Source organism: Corylus avellana, chromosome 5, assembly GCF_965113065.1.
Source record: "Corylus avellana chromosome 5, dhCorAvel1.hap1.2, whole genome shotgun sequence".
Taxonomy (NCBI): Eukaryota; Viridiplantae; Streptophyta; class Magnoliopsida; order Fagales; family Betulaceae; genus Corylus; species Corylus avellana.
In genome coordinates this window covers 7,659,177-7,676,300 of record NC_142494.1, presented here as the reverse complement: position 1 = coordinate 7,676,300, position 17,124 = coordinate 7,659,177, and the positions used below count along the sequence as shown (strand labels likewise).

The window sequence follows — 17,124 nt, the reverse complement described above, 5'->3', positions numbered from 1 at the left end:
ATGGGCTTAGAAAACAAATCCCCCAAAAAAAAAGATTATAATATGTCATGTGGTGCAAGAACAAGACATATGATCCAAAGAGACTATAAAAAATAAAAAATAAAAAAAAATAAAAATTGAATTTAAAAGGTAGTCAAACTTAAAGTAACTTAATATGCAAAGGGAGCCATATAGTATGAACTATCATGACAATCATTTCTTGAAACTTCAATCACCAACAGTTGAGTGCACATTGCCAGAAGCTTTTACAAAGTTCACAAAGCAAATCATAATCATCAATGATGCAGACATTAGATGGAATGCACAAGACATAAAATTCTATTGATAAAAAGTACTCAAATAAGCACATTTTGAAGAAATGCTGTGGTTTTATGCCAAACAAACCTCACTAAAGATATCTGTTCACCAATCCGGACCTTTTGTAAACATTTGCAGGAGATAATTTTGAAAGTTGGAACACTAGACTGAGGCCACCTGACAAACAATAAAAGGTCAAAAAAGAAAAGTTATTGTCACCTAAATCAAAGATTAAAAGCTGAGTTTTCATATGTCATAAATAAACTCTGATGCCTTCTCTCTCTTCTTAACGCTTTTACTTAATTCTCCCTATCCATGCACAAACATGTGTCTGTATACATACACACGCTTAAACAGGAGGAGTTGCCTATGCGCTTCTGATTGATGCACTCATTGGTAACTATTGCACACAACCAAACCCTTTCACCCAACAATCTTTCCTCACATAAGAAACTAGAAAAGATATGTTGATTATGAATGAAATACAGGAGAGACAGAACAACTACGTCAACTGGTATTTTCTCATCTTGTCCTCATTACCAACAGGCTCTGCATCAAACTTCTCATGAATGCCTCCATATTTAGTTCTTCCAATGTGTATGTACCATGATGAATGTATGGTATGAGCATAGGAAGGGATGTAAAAGAAACACAAAACATCACTAAGATTGAAGTTCTACAAACTCATTTTTATAACCAGTAAGAAATTCAAAGAACCTTTAAACCAATATATGAACTAATATAATGCCAATGAATGGAAAACCAAACTAATACTTTCAAGTTAAGGTAATTTTTATAACAATACATATAATAATCTTTGGTACTATACTAAAACTTATAATGTTAAGGTAATTTATGTTGCAACTCTGTTATTCATATTCAGCAGAATTATGATGTGTTAGGCCACCATATAACGTATGTCAATGCAGGTGACCTATAGAAAATTAAGAGCAAGTAGAATGAGGGAAAAAATTCTCACCATTTATTGTAGAGGGATGACTCCCATGAGATGCATAAACCTGCAATGAACGATGGATTAAAATTTTCAATTTGATTCTCAGTGGAACCTTTTAAAATTATTTTCAATATAAAACAAATTATCCAAAAATCAAAACAACACCCACCATTAGCGTTGACCCAATAATCCTCAAATTCCATATACTAGGGGCTTCTACAACAAACAAATAGGGGCGGGCTTCTACAATTTTTCATCCCCAAATCCAAAATTAGCAAAATACTCTCAAATCATCCATAGGTATGCCAACATGAAGCGTAAATTTCAGAAATATGCACCAAAATTCGAAATTAAACCAAAGCATGAGAAAACAGGGTTCCGACGAGAGAGAATTTCGGACAGTAACAAAAAGAGAAGACGAAGAGGAAGAAAATTTACCTGAAGCTCTTCTTTCTTCCTTGCTCGGCAACTAGAGAAAGACAAATGTTCATTAGTGAGAGAGACAAAGAGATATATATCATATCACACACCAAAAGTCAGATCTGAGATTAACGTAAAAAAATTGAATAAAACCTAAGAAAACAAAATATATATATATAGAAAGAGAGAGAGAGGAGAGCGAGAAAGAAGACCGAATGAGAGAGAACCTGGCTGTGCGTCTGCAACTACAGGGAGAAAATACATGGTTGTGCGTTTGCAACTTTGAATCGCATCTCTCTCTCTCTCTCATGGTCTCATCTGTCTCTCTCCGTTTGTCCGTCACTCTCTCTCTCTCTCTTGTGTCGATCTCTCTCTCTCTCGCTCTAGCTCTCTCTCCTGGTATTGTGCAGAACTGCAGAAGGCAAGGGATAACATGAGAAGAATGGGTTAGAGAGGCGAAGAAGAAAAAAGGGGGGATACAAAAAAAATTTTCCGAAAATCTCACCCGCCGCGCCAATAGATCCCGCCTTTTAATTTGTACCAAACTGATATAGTTTTATATCAATGTCGACTAAGTCGACGCTGATAACCATACTATCAGCGTCAACCTATAATGTTGACACTGATTGTCCACTTTTTAATTTTTTTTATTTGAACTTATTAAGACAATTATATTAGCTTATTAATTTTTTTTAAGTCAAAATTTATTGAAAAAAAAAATAATTAATTTTTTGGGTCATAATTAGTAAAGTTTTCTATTTTTCTATTTTTTATTTGTTAATATATATACATCATTTTGTAGTTTTCTCTCTCTCTCTCACACACACACACACACACACATATATATATATATATGGACAAAATTTTTCTCCAAACTGGATTGGAATAATTTCTTTTAACCTAATCTATAAAAATTACAAGTATTTATTGAACATGTAAGATGCACATGTTCGATTGAACCTTCAATTGTATCCAGTTGGATCGATCAATTGATCTTATCACGGTCAATCAAACTAATTCACTAGGATTGATCAGATGTTCGATCGAACCATCAATTTTTTCAAGTTTGATTGATCATTTGATCATATCACAATAAATCGAACTAATTCACTAGGATTGATCGGATGTTCAATCAAACATTTGATTCTATCACGATCAATCGAACTAATTCATTAGGATCGATCGGATGTTTGATCAATCATTTGATCCTATCACGATCAATCGAACTAATTCATTAGGATTGATTGAATATTTGATTGATCATTTGATCCTATCACGATCAATCAAATTAATTCAGTAGGATCGTTGTTTGATCGATCATTTGATCCTATCACAATCAATCGAATTAATTCAATTTCAATTGTTTCAATCATTTGATTTTATCACGATCAATCGAACTAATTCATTATGATTGATCGGATATTCAATCAAACCTTAAATTTCAATTGTTTAAAATTTGATCGATCATTTGATCTTATCATGATCGATTGAACAAATGCAGTAGGACCTAACGGATGTTTGAACGAACATTTAATTTGTTTGAAGTTTGATCGATCATTTGATCCTATCACGATCGATCGAATATCCGATAATTTATATAAAATAAATAATGACATATATATCGGAGGTAAATTTTTGGGAAATAACATTTTAGCGCCAAGTCCTAATGGAAAGAGATATTGCATCAAATTATATGTTCGATGAGTCAAATATTAAATATGTTTTTATTATTAAAATATTAACAACAAATTTAAAGTTAATAAATTTTTAGTATAAAAGATCATTAATGTGATATTTATCTTATAATTCATTATTAGCTTAAATTTTTAAGATATATAGTAATTTAACATTTTAACGCCAAACCCGAATGGAGGGGGATATTGCATCAAATTCGATGTTCGAAGGGTGAAATTTTCTTGAACTTGTCACTATTGATCTAACTAATATATAAATATAATACAAAATCCAAAGAGTTTAATAGATCATTTGATCGCATTACGATCGATCAGACTAATGTACTAGTATCGATCAGAATTGATCTTATCAGATGTTCGATTGAACTTTCAATCAGGTCAAATTCTATTAATTGTATCACGATCAATATACCTAATACACTAATATAATATAAAATGCTTAGAGTTGAACTGAATGTTCGATCGAACTAATTTTTCATTTTTTATTAGACTTGAATTGAATGCTTACAATTTAATTTTTCATTTTCTAAAACGAAAAATTAATTTTAATTTTATAAAAGTTTCGAGGATATAAAGGACATTTTATCATTTTTAGATGTTCAATTGAACCTATAATCTTTTAGTTTTATTTGTTTTTTACACTTTTTTTTTTTATAATTTTTTACAAGCTCTTTAGCGTCCACAAAGTGGACCCTAATACTTAAGTATTAGCGTCCACTTTCAAAGTCGACCCTAATACTTAAGTATTAGCGTCCACTTTTAGTGGACGCTATTGGGCATCAATTTTATTTTATTTTTTATTTTTCTACCTACTCTTTAACGTCCACAAAGTTGATCCTAATATTTAAGTATTAGGGGCGACTTTCAAAGTCGACCCTAATACTTAAGTATTAGCGTCCACTTTTAGTGGACGCTATTGGGCATCAATTTTATTTTTTTATTTATTTTTCTACCTACTCTTTAGCGTCCACAAAGTTGATCCTAATACTTAAGTATTAGGGGCGACTTTCAAAGTCGACCCTAATACTTAAGTATTAGCGTCCACTTTTAGTGGACGCTATTGGGCATCAATTTTATTTTTTTATTTATTTTATTTTATTTTTCTACCTACTCTTTAGGCTATTGGGCATCAATTTTATTTATTTATTTATTTTTCTACCTACTCTTTAGCGTCCACAAAATCGACCATAATACTTAAGTATTAGGGGCGACTTTCAAAGTTGACCCTAATACTTAAGTATTAGCGTCCACTTTTAGTGGACGCTATTGGGCAACAATTTTTTTTTAAAATTTTTTTATTTTTCTACATACTCTTTAGCGTCCACAAAGTCGACCATAATACTTAAGTATTAGGGGCGACTTTCAAAGTCGACCCTAATACTTAAGTATTAGCGTCCATTTTTAGTGGACGCTACTGGACATCAATTTTATTTTTTTATGTTTTTTATTTTATTTTTCTACCTACTCTTTAGCGTCCACTTTTAGTGGATGCTATTGGGCATCAATTTTTTTTTTTTTTTTTTTTTTTTTTTCTACCTACTCTTTAACGTCCACAAAGTCGACCATAATACTTAAGTATTAGGGGCGACTTTCAAAGTCGACCCTAATACTTAAGTATTAGCGTCCACTTTTAGTGGACGCTATTGGGCAACAATTTTATTTTTTTAATTTATTTTTCTACCTACTCTTTAGCGTCCACAAAGTCGACCCTAATACTTAAGTATTAGGGGCGACTTTCAAAGTCGACCCTAATACTTAAGTATTAGGGGCGACTTTCAAAGTCGACCCTAATACTTAAGTATTAGCGTCCACTTTTAGTGGACGCTATTGGGCATCAATTTTATTTTTTTATTTATTTTATTTTATTTTTCTACCTACTCTTTAGCCTCTACAAAGTGGACCCTAATACTTAAGTATTAGGGGCGACTTTCAAAGTCGACCCTAATACTTAAGTATTAGCGTCTACTTTTAGTGGACGCTATTGGGCATCAATTTTATTATTTTATTATTTTATTTATTTTTCTACCTACTCTTTAGCGTCCACAAAGTCGACCCAAATACTTAAGTATTAGCGTCCACTTTTAGTGGAAGCTATTGGGCATCAATTTTATTTTTTTATTTATTTTTCTACCTACTTTTTAGCATCCACAAAATCGACCTTAATACTTAAGTATTAGGGGCGACTTTCAAAGTCGACCCTAATACTTAAGTATTAGCGTCAACTTTTAGTGGACGCTATTGGGCATCAATTTTATTTTATTTATTTTATTTTTATTTTTCTACCAACTCTTTAGCGTCCACAAAGTCGACCCTAATACTTAAGTATTAGCGTCCACTAAAAGTGGACGCTATTGGGCATCAATTTGATTTTTTTATTTTTATTTTTATTTTTCTACCAACTCTTTAGCGTCCACAAAGTTGACCCTAATACTTAACTATTAGGGGCGACTTTCGAAGTCGACCATAATACTTAAGTATTAGCGTCCACTTTTAGTGGACGCTATTGGGCATCAATTTTTTTTTAAAATTTTTCTTATTTATTTTTCTACCTACTCTTTAAGGTCCACAAAGTCGACCCTAATACTTAACTATTATGGGCGACTTTCAGAGTGGACGCTATTGATCTTTTATTTGATTTTTTTATTTTTTTATTTTTTGCCATCTTTTAGCGTCCACTTAAGTGGATGCTACTGCTCCACTATCAGTGTCGACAAAATGTCGACGCTAAAAGTGTTTTTTTGGACGCTTATATTTCTCCCACCTCTTGAATAATTCCCGCGTGCATATTAGGGTCGAGTTATTAGCGTCCATTGTAAAGTGGACGCTAATATTCATCTTTTCGGTCGCCTATTAGCGTCCACTTAGATGTGGACGCTAATACTTAACTATTAGGGGCGACTTTGAAAAGTCGCCCCTAATAGTTGAGTATTAGGGGCGACTATAAAGTCGCCCCTGATGAGTAAATTTCTTGTAGTACATGTTGAAATTGTATGCACTCGCACTTGAACAAGAAATCTAATACTTTTTTCCAAGGTTATAACATTTTGTTTCTCAATCTGATTTCACCGTTGAACACGAATGGATAGTTTCTCCCAAGTTCTTGGTCTCCAAGTTCAGATACAATTATTGGGCTTCGAAATAAATGTTTCTGGACATGCACAGTTACATTCATTAATTCAATCACAATTAGAAACCATATTAAAGTCCACAAAGACAAAAAAAACTAATCCGTTTTTATGATTATGATTTAAAGTTTATGCAATATTTAACGGTTAACTGCTTGCTAACATGCAATATACATAACAATATATAGTTCCTAATTAACTTTGGCTGGATTCAACAAAATCAATGCTTAAGGTATATATATACTTATTTTTGTTAATAGATTGTTTCATTTCAATTATATTTTCAAAAGTGCAGACAGTGAATGATATAATTGTTGGGATAATCTTCTATGGCGCTCGGTTATGCATGCAAGAGATTAGCCATAAATCAAGCAATGTAAATTCTACAGCTAGCATTGGTGTTGCTCAATACTAGGAAAGTTAAGAACTAAAAATCAATCAAGGCCAGGAGATGGTGGGAGACTCAGAGGCACAGTGGGGGAACCGAATAGCCTTCTTGCATGTACCAATACCAAAGTTTAAGGATCCTAAATCCTCAAACCTTCTAGAGTATGTGTTGGAAGCACAAAAGATAATCAAGAAGAGGAGAACCTCATTAGGTGTTTATCTCACTGATAGGCTTTTGGACATTGTGAAGAAACTTAGGGGCCCTGAGGTACATGCATGATCTTATTCATCACTAATCAATATTTTTAAAATGAATAGTGCTACTCTTTACACTAAGTTTTTACACCAACTTTATAATGGATGATTTGACATGTTTTAAGATGCTAACTATCAGTTTTATTTTTGTTCACACTATATCTCTTAATATGGGAGAGTTGGTACTGCAGGCAGCTGCTAGATATGTCCATGGGATAGTGAGGAACTCCAGTATGACAATCTCAAACCTGATTAATGGGCCAGCGGAGCAAGTGACTATTGCTAATCATCCGCTGAAAGGCTTTTATTTCATGACACTTGGTTTACCTCAAGTAATATATATATATATATATATATATATATATATATATAAAAGAACACTTACATTGACTTACTTATTTCTTACTTTTATCTAAAATAGATAAACAAAACACTAAAAAACCATCAGTATTCGATTATGCATCTCAAATGTAAAATACATTCTTGTTCCATTTGTGAATAGTGCACCGCAACATATAGCATGTACGGTTCACACATCCATCTCATTAATATATTATTTCCCTCTCCACATCTCTTTCTTCCCAAAATTGTCTCCTACTATTTCTCGCACTACATCTCTCTTTTCCCAAAAGTTGAAAAGTATAATCTTTAGGAAAAATACAGTACTTATAAAAATAAAAATTTAAATGATATAGATAAACAAAAAAAAAAAAAAAAGAAGATAATCGGATATTTAGTATCTTTTAAAACTCATTAGCTAAATTAGATCAAATAGGTTTTGATTAGTCATTTTACATAAAAATATACATAAATCAATGTGAATGCTTATAGCCGCGCCATTCAACGTAATTTGCCTTTTTATTTTGTGATAATTTGAACTTTTGATAAAATAAAAAAATAAAAATCAACATTAATTACTTTGTGACCAGCTTCTCGTAGATATATATGAATAATTTGTGGCATTTTTTATTTTTTTATTTAGAGGAACTTCTCTAAGGTAGGGCCCTTCAGACCCACCTCTGCAGAGTAAACCTCGACCCCGCGCAACGTACCCTCGAAAATTTCCCTACACAAAACGGGGTAAGTCACTGGCTATTCACTAGAGGGGTGTGACCCCAAATGAGAGGTAGCACCCGATGGGTTTCGAACCTGAAACCATTGAGGAGCAAACTCAAAGCCTCAAGCTCTACTCCTTTAGACCACCAAGCCAACCCCTTGGAGTTAATTTGTAGCATGTTTATATCTAAAAGTCACTTGTTTGTTTTATACAATAAAGAATAAAGAGGACATTTGACTTCATTTGTAATTTTCTCATGAGTCATTAATATGGCTTTGTTTTTTGGACTTTCAACTTCTTATGTGCACTGAATAAATTTACATCTAAGATTTTATTTTTATTTTTTTAACAGTTCATATATAATTTGAAGTTTTTCATTAAAAAAAAAAAGGCAATAAAATTAAATATGGACCATAAAAAAAATTACAATTTTTTTTTTTTTTTAATAGCACCTAAGCCAAATCCTAAAAACAACAATTTATTGTGTTGAATAGCAATTATGAGACCTTAGGCAATGCAATAGCAATTATATATATATATATCCACACAAAGGAAGGGGGAGGGGGATTCGAACTAGTGACCTCCGCTTCATGAGGCGTGGTTCACTGTCGATTGAACTACCCATTGGGGATGCAATAACAATTATATGGACTACTTTGATGTTTATTTACCATTCAGCTTCCTCTAAATTTTAATAATTAAGATAAGTGTTTTAATTTTAATGGTAACCGAAAATGCATACCAAGTATCAACTACAAAAAACTTCAATTCTGTTATTAGTGTTACACTATTTATTAATGATATGTGCAATAGTAAGTTATATGGGAAATCTGAGGGTCACTGCTGGGATTGAAAAAGGATTCTTAGATCCACAGAAGTTCAAGTCACTGCCTTTGAGATGATGTTCAAAGCCGCAGATAAAGTTCCTATTCAGAAAAAAATTTTAATTTGGAAGGCCACCCTTTTATTTATGTACATCTATATCATGTAGTTTGGTTTTAATAATATAATGACAAACCTAAGTGTTTGTCTCTTGCATTGTTATTTGGTATGCATTATGAAGACTTCCAAAAATCTTATGAATTGGGAAAGGTGACTACAATATTGTTGTCCTTCTTTTATTATTATTATTATTATTATTATTATTATTTTAATAATGGAAAATTCTTCTAAGAAGAGTCACTTTGTGTACCTATTTTTATCGGCAAACTCTAGATCTGTGTAAAGCGTTTCCTCAATATAAATTGAGTAAGACTCCGGTTTCATTGGCGACATGGTTCCAAAGAATTGATTGCATAGAAAGAGATTTCAACCTTACACCTTATGGGAATTTCACCAAGATCAAGATTCTTACTACTTGAGCCAATCCCTTGAAGTTAATTTTATTAGCCGTTTTTTTGATAATTGCTTTTATTTAAATAATAAGTTTTTAACTATATACATGTGATTTTTTTTTTTCTATGCATTTTATTGCAATACTAGATTCTATGGTCAGTCTCAGTCTTGACCTCAGACTAATTCATAAGAAAATGATTTACAATTATATTTTTACATTTGAAATTTGAGCTAATGAGGCACATATGTTAAATTTTTATCAATTAACTAAACAATGTTTACTGTGTTTTTTACTTACTATTTGGAACTATGTGATAAAATGAGTACAATTAGTTAATTTGGATCAATGCTTTATTGAGGCAACTAAGATTAATATTCCAAATTTAATAAAAATTTAGAATATATAAGAAACTAATGAACATCTCTCTTCAAGAATATTTGAAGAAAAGTAATGCTCACCATACAATTCCCTTTTTTCTTTTATTTTTATTTTTATTTTTATACAAGTGTTGGATAATCACCAGTTTTCACAGTTGAGTAATTTTAAATAATCAACTTTTCATCCTATTCAATGCCCATGAGCCCTTCAATTTTTTTTTTTTTTTTTTAATAAGGGTTGATCCAGTGATTTATGTGCCACATCAGTTCAGTTGTATGGGAGTTAGATATAAATTAAATACGTAACTTTAGTCTTTCACCGTCACATTTACTATTTTCCAAACGAATATGACTTGCATGCGGTAGTGGAAAACGGTACCGTTTGAAAAGTTTAAAAAGTTAATGATAAAAAAATATTAAAACTTAAAAATTATAAAACAAATAATAATTAAAAAGATAAAAATATTAAAAAATATCAAACCCCAATCATCTTCCACTTTGGCCATGCCTCCTGCGCATGGAAGCCAGATCCTTTCCAAACAGTAGGCGGGCTTGGGCCAAAGCCCAATAGCGAGATTTCGTCCAAAACTCATCAACCAGCCCAATCAATTATTATCCAAGCATTGAATAGCATAATCTAGGAAACGGCATACCTGTATCCAAACGGCATGATTTGATCGCATCTAGGGTTTCAAACTTTCAATCACACCGCTATAAAATGCTTCTCCTCCTGCTTTTTTTCTCAACGCCTCTCTCTCCCTCTCTCTCTCTCTCTCTCAATCTAATTCTCTTTTACGCTCTGGTCTTCCCAAATTCTGATTGGTTGATTTGTGGATATGATGAAAGTGATTGACGGGTGATGATCAACTTCATGTGATCAAGATATCCTCGCTACGTTCTTTCTGATTCTTGCTCTTGAAGCTTTTTATCTGTTTCTATTTCATTTTGTTTTTTTTTTTTGTTTTTATATTAAATTTTTTTGAGCTGTTTTTGTTAAATCATCAAGATGATGAACTCGGAAAAATCTTAGGACACCTTCTGAGACAGCACGTGCAGTGCTGTGTATGAGAAAAGATTTTCTTTTCTGATTATTTGATGATGGTAAATAATCCTTCTTATTATATTTATTTTTACCTTTTCACAAATTTTTTTTTTCTCGAGAAAAGAGAGATTTTTATAAATACAACCCAAAATAGGGCTATTTTTTTTTTTTTTTTTTGTAAACAAAATAGGGCTATTATTTCATGGGAAATTGATTTGATTTGTTTATGAAATTGAATATCAATTGCATCCTAAAAAGTAATTGAATTCTCTTTCTTTTTTTAATTCTGAAAAGTAATTGGATATATTTTTTATTTTTTTTCTTTTTTAATCGAAAAGGAATTAGATTTGATGGTAGAAGTAAAATGATTACATGAAAATGGCCAACTAAATTTGACTTGCAAAGGTTTTAAATTCTTATAGACAACCAGCCCAACAGATTCAACCATTCTCTTCAAAGCCCAATCAGTTGTTATCTTTCTATAAAGCCCACTTCTGGTACTACTTGTTGTTTTTTTTTTTTTAAAAAAAAAAAGAGCTCTTGTTACTATTTGTTGGGATTAATACGATATACAATGAACGTCAAATGCGGAGCAGAAAATCAAAATTCAAGATTAAACTTTAAAATATATATACGTGAAGAATCATGCTATATATTACATAAAAACAGTAAAGTAAAAATTACTTACTTGGTTGTTGGGTTACTTCTCGACTACTGGGCAAAACTTTTTTCCTTAAAGCTCGAGCCTTATTTCAAGTGATTAATAATAACAAAGAGTGGGAGTTCGTAAATTGCTCTCACTATTTTATTCTTGAGAGTTCTCAAGAACAATAATAACAAAGTTTTATCCTTTTTTTTTTTTTTTTTATTTGTAGCTTCAGACTATAGAGGTGTAACAAATAAACCATGTAATTTTAAAAATGCTATTTAATTCATAATTCAAAACAGATAACTTCGCGACAATCGTTTTGATTTTAAAACATAATTGATGAAAATATTATTTTTAAAAATGCAATCAAATGTGGTAAAATTGCGGTTTGAATTTTTTTAAAAAACACACCCCATGTCTATGGCTTGAACATGTGTATTTTTTCAAGTATTAAAATCGGTTTTTTTTTTTTTTTTTTTTAATTGCACTCCCAATCAAAACACTTTTATAATTTTATTTTTATAATTTTATTTTTAAACATACTTTTTGGTAGGGAAATTCAAGGGCCAAATACATCCTTAATATGCCTTTTAGAGACTTGATGTGGTCATGTGTAAGGCCAAGGGCCATTAATTCTCGACCTCCATTTGTTCAGCCATCAAGTTGAGAGGGAGTGGATCCGGATTCCCTCTAGTCCAAAATTGAAGGGAGAGTATCTAGTTAATAGCTAAGATTTTTGAGAAGAAATTCTAAGGCCACAAATGGGACACATGTTCCACTAATAAAAAAATAAAAAATAAAAATATTAATTATGACTAAAAATAAAAATAATGAGGTGACCAAAGCCACCCCAAAGCCCAACCGGGGTGACCGAGCCATCCCCAAGGCTCTTTGGGGGTGGTTCAACCACTACTTTTTGCAAGTTGGGGGTGGCCGAAGCACCCTCATAGGCCATGGGGTGATTTGGTCACCTCTGGCTAGCTATTGGGCGTGGTTTAAGCTAAAATTGGGGGTGGTCAGTCACCCCCTATTGCCAAGATGGGGTGGCTGACTCCATTATTTTTTTTTTATTTTTTTATAATCTTAAATAATATACATATATTATTATTATTATTATTATTATTAATGGGACACGTGTCCTATTTGTAGCCTTACGATTTCTGAAAAAAAATTCTAGCCATTAACTAAATACTCTTTGGTCCATTTAAATTGAAGAGAATTCGGATATGGAGACAGTAGGGTCTTCTGAGGACAGAAATGTCAATAAATGTGGAAAGATACTGTATAAACCAAAGATGACAAAATCTATCAATGTATCTTATACCGAGGAGAAATAAAGGAGCTTCCTTGAAGTAGCTTAGCTACCGGTTACTGTATCCATTGTTTTAAATAGTAATACTAACCATTGGGTTTTTTGATTGTTCTTTCTCACAAAGTCTAGGTATAGCCATGTAAGTTAAGGAATGTTGGATATTTTTCATTTCCACCTGCTCAAACTTTATCCTCGGTATATGCTCAACAATCTAATTACCCAAGTCATTGACTAATTGATCCTAGTACACTAATCCGATTAATCGTGATATCATCAAATTATCGATCGAACTCTATAAATTTTGTATTATCTTTATACACTAATCCGATCAATCATGATAAGATTGAAGGATGAATTGAACTTCCAAATGATCCTAGTGCATTAGTTCGAATTTCGAACAATCGTGATATGATCAAATTTGATAGAATTGAAGGTTCGATTTTTTATCAATCCTAATGCATTAGTCCGATTAATTGTGATACGATCATACTCTATGAATTTTGTATTATCTATCCTTGTGGATCAATCCATTGATCCTAGTGCATTAGTCCAGTTGATCCTCATCTATACTTCCTAGTGTCCAATACTTAAATTACCAACAACAAAAAAATGGTGTTGCTCTTATGTTCCATGACCCATGGGAGAACCGCCATGTGTTGCAATCATATTTCATAATAATCTAATAAAACCTAATTTAGAGAGTCAGAGACTTCTAGAGGATTCTTGGAGATTTCTTGTTTTGGAGAGGAAGAAGGTTTTGGAGAATTAGCACGAAGATTCTTGATCTTCAAGAGAGTCAGAAAAATTGCAGGCTAGATAATAGATATGAGTGAAGTGTCTCGTTCTTATGTAAAATTCCAACAACAAAGAGACAAGAGACAACCTACATTCCACTTTGAGAATAAACAATACTCTTTGATTCCTCTTTTAATGTGAAATTCTATCACTCAAAGACAATAGACATTGATGATAGGTTTTTTAATAATATTTCATTCTCCAAATGTCAGCAAAGAGACAGAGACGTTGGTTAAAGAGTTTTTTTTTTTTTTTTTAATTATTATTTATTTTTTTACTTTTTACTTTTTTATTTAATGCTGATCCTAATTAAATTGGGCCTTATTACTTATTTACCATTATTAGAGGCTTTAAATTTTTATGGAAATTTTTTTTAGTGTTGTTAAAAAAAAATTTCCACAACAATTTTTTTTTGTTGGCCTTATTAAAATTTTTTTTGGGCCTTATTAAAATTTTTTTGAAGCCTTATTAAATGCACGCCCTAGGCGACGGCCAAAGTCGCCTAAGCTTTGGGCCGGCCCATTCACACCCAACAAAGATATCATCATATTCTAACAAGCAAACCACCAGAAAAAAAAAACCACCAGAAAAAACAAACACAACAGCCATTCCCACGCTCAAATATTCAAATTACAATAAACCATAATTAGGAAAGTCAAATCCCAAAAAAAAAAAGCTTTTTGGGTCGAAAGATGTCTATGAAAATGCTGAATTCAGGGCCCTGTCCGGCAAGTTCCATGATGAAGTGCACGGCTTTTTGGCAGCTGCAGATTTCTACATCAAGGAAAAAGCAATTAAAGATGACATGAACACGAAAAGAGTAAGAAAGTGAAAGTGTAAATTGGGTCCCTTGGATCAGCAACAACCAGTCTTCGCATCCACACCCCACAAGAGTCACAAGATCACTAATGATTCACCGCCCAATTGGGAGGGAGTGGGTGTCCACGTGTACCCTAGCCGACAAGTTGGTAGCAAAATGATTTTAGGACAGAAATGTCAATAAATGTGGAAAGATAGTATAAACCAAAGATGACAAAATCTATAAATGTATACACTCTTGTACAGTTGTTCCGAGGAGAAATAAAGGAGTTTCCACTGAAGTAGCTTAGCTACCGGTTACTTTATCCATTTATTTTCCATTAATAAAAGTACATAAATTTTCTCTAAATCCCTTTTAAGAAAATATCCTCCGACTCGTTTAAAATCGTGCCAAGTATTTATAAACATTTAAAACACACATTAAATTTAGTCTAAGTTAGTAAACTACTATATCAAGAGAGAAAAGCTCCCGAAGTCTTGAGACACTCTTTGCTAGGGTTTCATCTCTAGCAGAGAGCGCCGTCGGAGGGGGAGAACCCCTGTTCTCCCCCTCCCCCCCTCCTCCCCCTCATCCTCTTCTCCCCTCGCCCTAGAGCTATCATGTTTATTTGATGTCCCTTACTCTTTGGGCGTTTTCTTCATCTCCCTCCCTCTCCGTCCCTTTTCTGATTTTAGGGTTTTTTGGAGGCCGATCTTCCATCATTCTCCATCAGCCGTGCCTGTTGCTAGGTTGGGTTTGGCTCCAGTTCGTGTCCTGCCCGATCGAACGTCTGTTGCCTGGTCCACCTCGACGCGTGCTCCACCACCTTGCTACCCAGATCCGCCAGTGCCCATCACACCTTTTGCACTGGATTCGTCTTTACGGATGTGGTTTGATTTTGGTTCTCTCTGGCTGTTTTATTTTTTATTTTTTTATTTTTATTTCGTTTTTAGTTGTTTTGTTTCTTTTCCTTTATGTCTGTCTTTTGTCATGTATTTTGCTGTGTTGTTTTTGTTGCATTGCCTGTTTGTCACACTTTGTGGGTGATGCTCTTGGGGGATTCACTCAAACTCCCCCCCAGTTTGTTTTGTGTGCGACACCAATCTCCTATGCGCCCACTCTGCCGCCCATCGTCCGCTGTCGGGTCTTTCTTCGTGTCCCCTCGCGATGAGCTCCAACGCCACCTTCCGCGTCGGTTTCCGGCCAGTACACAATCGGCTTCCTTCTGGCTGCTGTTTCTCGCTTAGTATGATTCTACAGTTTTTTCCCTGTTCTGTTGGTTTTCATTTGTTATTTGCCCGATTTTTTCTATTCTGTTTGTATTTCTGTTTTAGTCCCTTTATTTCCCTATACGTTTTTATTTCCTGTTTTTGCTTGTAATAAGGCTATTTCCCCTCTCGATTTGCATGCGTGATCCCCTCTGGATTATTTGCCATATAAGTCCAGACCTTTGGATTGTAGATGTGAATGTTATCTTGGCTTTCGGGTCGAGGAGGAAGAGTTTCGGTTGGGAGTTTGTCTACCCTCAGTTCCGAGGAATAAGTACTACCTATGCATTAGTTTGAGTCTGTTTGGCACAAATTTGTTTTTTAATATGTAGATTAGTTATGGGTTAATGGATTGATTTTGGGTCTGGAATGTAACACGTCATTTGTTACGCTTGTAACTTCATAGCTTTGGCTATGGTTGTTTGTAAAAGCTTTATGCTCATGATGATTTCTATGAATGAGACTTATATGGATTCCCTTTAAAAAAAAAAAAAAAAGTTAGTAAACTGCTACTAATGATGTTAATGTGCGTTTAAATATTTAAAACGCACATTAAATTAGTAAACTACTAATTTAATGTGCGTTTTAAATATTTATAGACACTTGGCACGATTTTAAATGAGTTGGAAGAAGAAATTTTTGTCCTTAACAAAAATAGGGAAGCCAACACGCAAATGTAAGAATTTAATGTCCCACATGACATGGCACATATGAGTACTTATTAGACTCCTTAAGTTATGAGATTATTTAATCCTAATCCTTAATAAATGTTGGTTAATTAATTAAGAGAAGTGGTTTTGTAACACCCTTGCTTCAAGTGATATGATATTGTCCGCTTTGAGCCAAGCTCGCATGGTTTTATTATTGGGTTTACCCCCAAAAGACCTCATACCATTTAGAGAGAGTATATTCCATATAAACATATCATATTTTTGATGCCCAGGCAATGTGGGACGTCATAGGTTTCCAATTGCATTAACACTTACTTTGATGGGAAGTTGAGTTATAGAATAAAGGAAACCAGTCCTCTCTCTGCCTTATAAATGTACGCAATTTTTATCATCTTTGTGTACAAGTGGGTCAAGCGAAAAAAAATCGATTTCTGGTGTTTAGACTTTCAAAGAAGAATTAAAGAGGCAATATCTTATGGTATGTTTTTTTTCTTATCAATTTATTGTGAAATTCATGATAGTTAAGATGTTGGAATCTATAGTATACGTTAGGGGTGTAACAAAAAAACTAGGAAACCAAAATCGGAACCGAGAAACCGGGTACCCCAGTTTTGAAAAATATAAAAAAACCGGGTAACCGGATACCCCAGTTCTGGTTTGTGGCACCCGGTTATAACCTGGTAAC

General features: G+C 33.1%; 1 long non-coding RNA gene, 1 other non-coding gene and 1 pseudogene across 2 annotated transcripts; 2 read left to right on the top strand and 1 right to left on the bottom strand.

Moving 5' to 3' along the window:
- Window positions 1-233: 233 nt before the first annotated feature.
- Window positions 234-2,148, bottom strand: LOC148585331 (uncharacterized). The gene is made up of 4 exons (XR_015912165.1): window positions 1,900-2,148; window positions 1,691-1,721; window positions 1,277-1,316; window positions 234-474 (listed from the first exon to the last, which is right to left on the bottom strand). It is a non-coding gene; the product is annotated as an uncharacterized LOC148585331 (long non-coding RNA).
- A 4,566-nt stretch (window positions 2,149-6,714) lies between these two features.
- Window positions 6,715-9,181, top strand: LOC148585330 (wax ester synthase/diacylglycerol acyltransferase 4-like; annotated as a pseudogene).
- Window positions 9,182-10,731: 1,550 nt separating this feature from the next.
- On the top strand, window positions 10,732-10,816 carry LOC132183507 (small nucleolar RNA R32/R81/Z41). Its single transcript, XR_009440468.1, has one exon. It is a non-coding gene; the product is annotated as a small nucleolar RNA R32/R81/Z41 (small nucleolar RNA).
- The last annotated feature ends 6,308 nt before the right edge of the window (window positions 10,817-17,124 follow it).